The following is an 8,224-nucleotide window of genomic DNA, read 5'->3' as shown; positions in this document are numbered from 1 at the left end:
CCACAAGCATGCTGGACACACGCATTCAAGCGATTAAAAAGTGATGGTTTAGATTGAGAACTAAATCTGGGTACAAGACTAGTATTACAGTAGAGACTGCGCTTTAACTTTACAGCATTGTACATTCGCACAGATTTAGACGAATTCTCTTTAGGCTATCGAATTTAGGGTCTACTAACCAGGTCTAGATTCTATAGACCTGTAGGCCTAAAAACTATACTTGATTCTTTATTTAGATTTTAGCACATGGTACTAGAGGTAGAGCTAGAGGTTCTCTCAAATGTCTTACTAGTATTGGATAGGCTATGATAAAATAATTTATCTTCGATTTCAGGCTGCCTGCATTTAGAGTTATTAGAAGGCCTACTAACCATTAGAAGGACAGTTTTGTCCAACATAAGAATAACTCTGCTAGTTGGAATCTATGAAGGCCTATCAAAATCCAACGTTGCTAAATATGTCTGAAGACTCAGATTCTACTTAAACACAGTCTAAGTCAGAATATGATAAAAGACTCCATTCACCCAGACAGAAATAATTATCTGTTCAACGTCGCTGCAGAGTGCAGAGACAAAACTATGAACGCAATCTGATGTGCTGACATTGACCACGTCGCAAGCACCCAAAGCCCGAGCCCAGACCGAAGACCATACAAATGACAGTACAGATACTTTGTTAGCTTGGTCATGTTCTCTGTCGAAAGAAAACAAAGATCTCTCTCGCTGAAATGGTATGTTTTATTTAATGCCAAATCTCGTTGTCTTACCTTTTGAGGAGGGCAGGCCTCGAGCTAGATATTACGTCAAACTCAGCAGAATATAATGTAGAATCTGTACTATACTGTATAGCGACTGTAAGCTCGTTATTTGTACCGGTACCTGAGCTGTTTTAATACTAGTGTGTGTAGGGCCTACATAAAACAAATGGCAACAAGAAATCGGCCAGCTGCATTCCCACAAACACGCAAAAGCAATAGTGAATCCACCGCACTTGAATAAAACAGTGTCAATCTTTCCATTATCGACGTGACTCATAAGTGAAAAGTGCAGCCGCTGCTTAGTGAAACATTTTGCCTGCTAAATATTAAATGACATGTGTGAACACAATAGACATTGTCATTAACATGACTCATAAAAGTGCTCGGTTGCGGAGATATCAATGATTTTATTAGCGCATGTCGAGTTGTTTAAGAAATTAGCGTTTCGAGAAAACCGCCTTCAAAGTTTCCCTTCCGACGCTATCATGATCAAGGGGAAGCAAGACAGTTTTCACCATCTGACAATAGAAGGTAGGCTCCTAGCAACCTCCGCGATGTTCATTCAAGCTTAGCGCCAGCGGTCTACGCACGACCAATCAGTAACCAGGATGCCACGCACTGACCAATGACATCACTCCCTCGTTGCTAGGGGCGGAGTCTAGCTGCGGCGCTGAATCCAGATCCTCGCACACGTTTCTGTTCCGTTGAAAGTCGGAAAATCATGGCCCAAGAAAATGCTATTTTCTTGCCTTTCCTTTGATCATTTAGCTTCGAAATTTCTGCAGATGATAGGAGATACATTAGACTACAAAACTGTGTCAAAAACAGAAATCCGAAAGTTTTGACAGATTTTGATGATCTGACTTCAAACTCGATTTTCTCGGCTCATCCGTCAGCGACTTTAGGATCCTTTTGTTGTAGCGGGTCACATTTGTTCTAAGACGATTTGCTTATCATAAGGAAATTTCTCCCAAATCTTATGGAAACCGGCCTGGGGACCAATGCTTTGATCGGATTGGTAGACTGTCACCAGTATTTGACTTTATACAACTGATAGGAGTTCTACGTCTGATAATAACACATTATTTTATAGTTCCAGGGTAGTGTATCCAGTATGTGCTTCACCTGCACTAAAATTCTGCCTCAGTCACTTCCGTGGTTACACTGAGATTTATGGATGGACACCTTTAAAACTGAATTCCTGTTTATAGAGAGATCACTTTTGTCAGAGGCCCCGGCCCACATCGCCATGCGTCTGCATGAAAAGAATGGAGTTCTCCTGCCCTTGTTCTCCACTCCGTCAATTCTTGAAGAGATGAAGAAGTTCAAAGTGAGACCTGATGACACCTTCATTGTGACGTACCCAAAAACAGGTTTGATGTCGTCGTTTCATTTCTTCTCTGTCTTTTAATTGTTGATTCGTCTTAGCTTACATAATCTTTAAATATTGAAAATAGTTTGGCTTGATTCCGATTTTTAGCTTTGAAAATTATGCTCATCTATCAAATCACCTTTAAACAAAATTGTTTCACTTTTTGTAATCATTTGTTGTAACAATGCTGTCCATGTGCAAAATAATTTCATAAATCGTTCGGATCACTTACAGATTTTCATTCTTTTGAAACATTTAACGATCGATCATTTAACTGCATTTCTTTTTGTTCATTTCAACACAAAACCAGGGAAAATTATACTAAAATAGCATGCTGCACAGCGCAGCCATATCATGGTTTTATGAAGTGGAAACTTTGTTTTCCTGAACTACAGACAAATGACGCTATATAAATACTGTCCATCATTATCATCATCGCATCATCATCATCATCGTCAGACATTAGGATGAGGTGGGTTTTTTTTTTGTCATTTGGTGCTTTTGCATCCTTTAAGTGCCTAACCTCGCATATAGGTCAGGATGTTATCATTGTGTGATACACATCATCATGTATTATCTCGGTGGTAGTTGTGGTCAGTATCTAAGTTGGAGAAATAAAATTACTAAATTCTAGGAAACTTGTATTCTAATCACCCTCATTTTTAAATACTTCGTCAAGCCTGTCAAAGCTTTTCTTTTAGTTCTTTTTCAAAGTTGCCCTGGCAAAGTTACATAATCATATATTGATTATCAAATGCTATAACGTTTCATATTTTGATCAACTTTGAATATTATAATGTCATTGGTAGTGTTGTTTTAGTGATCCACGTCTTACAAGCTCCGCTTTTCAGAAGATCACTCTTTTTCATAGCTTTATTCATTTTCCGTTACCATTGCTAAGAGTACATTGGTTTCTTACCACCCAGCAAACACGTAACGTTTTCAGAACGTTTCCTAAACTTTTTTTTTTAGGTTCCGTACGTCTTCGTATAAAATGGACGTTTTAAAACGTATATATAACGTCTAAGTTGGGACTTACGTTTTACCGCAAAGCACAGTTTTTTTTTTTGAAGACGTTTTAAAAATGTTTACTGACGTTACAAAACGTTTTTATTATGTCTGCTACCTCTTCGTCATTTGTAAACGCCCACAAAACGTTTTTATTACGTCTGCTATGTCGACTTCGTCTTTAATGAAAGTTAAAAAAACGTTTTTATTTGGTCCGCTACGTCTTCGTCATTGGTTTCTTTATCATGAATATTCATGCATATTATGAATATTCAAATAAGAAAATCCAAAATTTGAAAACTAGATAAAAGACATTGAAATCTGAAGTATTTATGGTGGGTTCAAACTTTCTGTTTTAGAAATTGTGCCTACGTTATTGTTCAGTTGTTCACAATTTCAAATTGGGCTATGAAGTGGTATTTTTCATATGTTAATAGGCGTAATTAAGATTATGTGATTTAATTTTAGTAACCATGTCTTCATGTATTACATTTTTGCCAGTATATTAAAAATGTGATGCAGATTCGTATGTAGTAGGTATAGGTGGTAGGACATTAGGAACAGGTTAGGATAGGATCATATAGAATTGGGATTAGGGTATATCCCAGATTGTGCCTGTATAATCTCATAACCATGCTTTTTTTAATGCCCCATAAAAGTAAATATTAGACGTTCTTAAACGGTTTTCTGGACGTTTTAGACGGATATGAAAGGTTCTCTAAACGTTCTGGAAAGGGTCATAAGACTCTTTAGACGTTCCTGAAATGCTTTTTTGAACGTTCTAGACGGTTTTCAAAGGTTTTCTGGACGTCCGCAGAACGTCCACAGAACGTTTTGAATATTCTTTAAAGGTTTTCTGACGTCTAGAACGTCCAAAAGGTTTTCTGCAGGTCCTTAAAAAGTCTGAGGGTTTTGCGTTGGTTTTTTAAACGTTTAAAAAACGTTTTGATAACGTCCATTTGAAACGTTTTAAATACGTCGAAAGCCTTCCACAAAAAAAAGTTTCGAAAACGTTTTGACAAAACGTCCAAATAACGAACTTGGATCGTTTCAAGAACGTTCAGAAAACGTCCCCGTGTTAGCTTGGTATATATCCGTAAATGTATTTTGTATTATAATTCAACTTGTACTTCTTTAAAAACATTTAGCAATATGGTCTGACAAACGTATACTTCTTATTATGTATTAGCTTTTGTCTGAAGGAATTGACCCCCCGCTCAAAAAAACGACAAAAACGGATTGATTTGAAGTGAATTGACGTTAAATGTTAACACTTTAAATACTTGCACTGCTGTGGAGTAAGACCTGATTGTTTTATTCTGTAGATTTCGTGTGTGTGTGTGTGTGTGTGTGTGTGTGTGTTATATTGTACCATGGACCTGGCGATACCAACTTAGAAAGGTAATTGTTTTCTTTTCGTAGGGACAACATGGGTACAGATGATTGTGTACCTTGTGAGTGTGGACGGTGACGTGTCCAAGCTTGAGGGAATACACATCCTGAGGGCCATACCATTTCTTGACATTCCTGTAGATACATTAGCGGTTAGTGTATTTTCAACCAAGTGTAGGACTATAGTGCTCCTGGAATAACGGTTCCACTCATAACTGAATGCAAGCTCAGACTCGATATGTATACGTTCTTGTAGATGTTGCTAACTATGACAAAACTTACTTACATTGTGTATTTGTCTAAGCAAAATGATTCTTTGCCTTTCTTGAACGTTGTAAAACACCGTTTAGGACCATTTTACTCGTAATTTGCCTTATTGATTTCACAAATTTCCAACGATCATGGTTTGGGTCCCATTTTTCTAATCATGACACAAACAATATAGGACTATGAATTAGTAGGTTATAAAGAAGTTACCAAAGACCGCAATACGAAATGACCTCTGAAAGCAAATTATACCACCTTGACCACCCTAAGGTTTTAGGAATGATTATTTATCTCCGTGTGATAAAAGTATTAACAAATTCCCTTTTTTTCAAAAGTTTGTCAAAGCGTTCTCAGCGTTGCTTTCCAATATGAAACTGATGACAGACGAAAATCCCTTATTATTACCTCATGCCTCAATAAAACTATTCAAGTTCAACTCTTCACATCTTCCTTTTAGTAAAATCATACAGAAAGCATTTTTATTAAATCGATATGGAAAGGGGACCAATTACACAGCCCACATGCCTTTACCAAGTTTACACATGTTCATTCCTATCTGGAAAAAAAAAACACATTTTTCATCTCTCTTTCTTCTCTTTTAAACTTTTGAATTTATAGTATGCTACTAGCAATTCCTGTTGTTCAGTGGCAAATGAAATGCCGGAGGATCTGCCCAGAATACTGAAAACGCACGCTATGCCGCAATTTCTTCCAGAGGATATTCGTTCACCCGAACCCAAGGCGAAAGTGGTGTATGTTACACGAAACCCAAAGGACACCGCTGTATCTCATTATCATTTCTGCCAACTCGTCAAAGCGCTACCGAAGTATTCAAGCTGGGATGAATTCTTTGAGGAGTTTATTAACGGAAGAGGCGAGTCAATATTTAATTGAAATATGGATTTTATACTCTTTATACATTTGTACATTGTTCATAAAGGAGTTTTCATATTTAGATTGTTGAAAATGCAGGAGTGAAGCAATTATAAGAATTAAATTACATTTAATAGCTATTGTTGAATACCCGTATTACATGATGCTCGCTACCAAGACACAGTAGGCCATAAAGAAACCGAAACAGCGTGATACATTTCATTCAAATATTCTAATTTCGATTTTAACATCTAAATTGTACATGGATAGCAGATTTCTAACGAACGAACAAGATATACAAGATATATATATAAGATATTCAAAAAAATATATATTTGTTGTTACGCTTTATACGCACAAACATGCAACATAAATATGTATCATACTCACACGTATATGAAGCGTAGAGCTTAATGTTAATTCAAAGGAGTTTCAGAGGATCATGCCAAAGAATTAAACACATAGGATCAATCAGATTCCGTTTTGTGGATGAAATACCGGTGGCAGTAAATAACTATACAATGTTGTATGTGTATGGATTGGCAGGAGCCCATGATGCATAAAGATATTTTTTGTTTATTTTTAAGAGGGTTTGTTGCCGTTCCTTCCTGTAACCCTCAGGTAACTCCATCTTATCTTCAAAATTTGATAGAAAACAAAAATTCCATAAATTATCCAAAACTGTGTGTGAGTTTTATCAAAGTCAGGCAAGAAATAAGGAAATGGTGATTTTCTCTCTTTTATTTTAGGTGTCACATATTTTCAAGAAAAAAAAAACGAGATCGATCACGATCAATTATTATACTAAGTATAGACTAATTGATTGTGTCTTCATCATCACAAACTCACTCATTGTTTATTCCTACAGTTATGAGGGGAAAAAACTCTTTCATGATTTACAGCTCCAGGTTTACGTTTTTAAAAGACAACTGTAGAATGATTTGATACGAAGTGCTTCATCTGTTCTGTTTAAATCCACTGACGAGAAATTAACGAAGAGTTAAATGCAGGCCAATTGGAAAGATTGACGGAATGACAACACTGGGTGTTTGTGTGATAGCACGGCCGGTGGCACTACGAGGGTAGATCATGGCTATAGACTGTAATGTAGAAAATTTCTGTAATGTCTGCAGAAAACGAAAATAATTTTACCCTATATGTTTTCTGTCCATAGCACCATTTGGTGACTGGTTTGAGCACACGGCCTACTGGTGGAAGTTACGCCATCACCCAAACGTATTATTCTTAACTTACGAAGACATGAAACAGGTACGTTATTAGGGGACAAGGTATATTGCTTCTCCCCATCCCCGTTCCCTGTAATGATAAGCAGAAATCTTCGTTAGACAAACACCTTAACACAAACACCCTAATGTTTATTGAGATTTCATTGAAACCATTGTAACATAATCGTAATATACCGAAATGACAATTGGGTTTTTTTTCCCCCTGAAACCATGCATTTCACTGATAGACACTATCAAAAAAAGTACATTATCTTGTCCAACTGTAATGTATCTCTTGACTTAGATTATAGGTGTGTACATAATGACAGAAGAGCACGCGCATAGAAACAGTCGACGCCGGGGATGCTACCCTAGGCAGTGAAATAAAACTATACAAAATGTGAAATTGAATCCAATTAAACAATATCTTCCGTAATATCTGAAGAATGTTCTGTTTATTTCCTAATCGGGCGCTTTTTCTTATTTCCTTTGAAGGACTGTAAATCGATTATCAGACGAATTTCCGAGTTCATGGGGAAGTCGCTAAATGATGACGTCATAGAGAAAATCAACGAAACGTGTTGTTTCGAGAGTATGAAGACTCACAGTAGTTCGAGGTTGGATGTGAAGGACACCTTTAAGCGAACCCTTGACCACAGTCAAAACAAGACTTTCTACAGAAAAGGTAACAATCTTTTCGTGACTTCTCTTTGTAAGAGGGGATTGAAACACAAAAATACATGAGGATTGAGTGAATGCAACAATGACTAGAGCACATGAGTGAAGTTCGAGGAAAATCAGACAATCCACTTAAGACTTGTGAATTTTTTGTCATAGTCTCGGTGCAGCCATTTAATTGCTGGATGAGAAGACTTCACATTTTGTGAAGAAAATATAAAGAGAATTCCAAAAGAAAAAAAAATCAAAAACAAATACAGTGTAATGAAAAATACACATTCCTTGACTTCTCAGTGACAAAAATGTTAAAGGTAACAGCATTCATCCTGGCTCTTTCTGACAGAGGTAAGTCGAAAGCTTTTTCATTACTCTTAAAAGTTAGAATATATAGATTTTTTTAAAATATTACTTTCTTTGGCCTATATCCTTTTCCATATATGACGTCACAAAATGTCCTGACCTTCTAATCCAGAAATGGCGGTAACAGAACTATAAAAATTCATAACTTTTTAAATGGATTGACCGACTTTTCTTAAACTTCTCACTGATGCGTTCTACTAATGTCGCTGCATTTAGGCCTACTCAATACACAATACATAGTTTGTGTTTATTTCCCTTTTACTCAATTGTACCCTAATGTGTGTGTATTTT

This window comes from Diadema antillarum, unplaced genomic scaffold, assembly GCF_040938485.1.
Source record: "Diadema antillarum isolate AM-2024a unplaced genomic scaffold, OU_Dant_1.0 scf00000065, whole genome shotgun sequence".
Lineage (NCBI taxonomy): Eukaryota > Metazoa > Echinodermata > Echinoidea > Diadematoida > Diadematidae > Diadema > Diadema antillarum.
The sequence above is the reverse complement of the archived record's forward strand: the minus strand, read 5'-3'. Positions refer to the sequence as shown.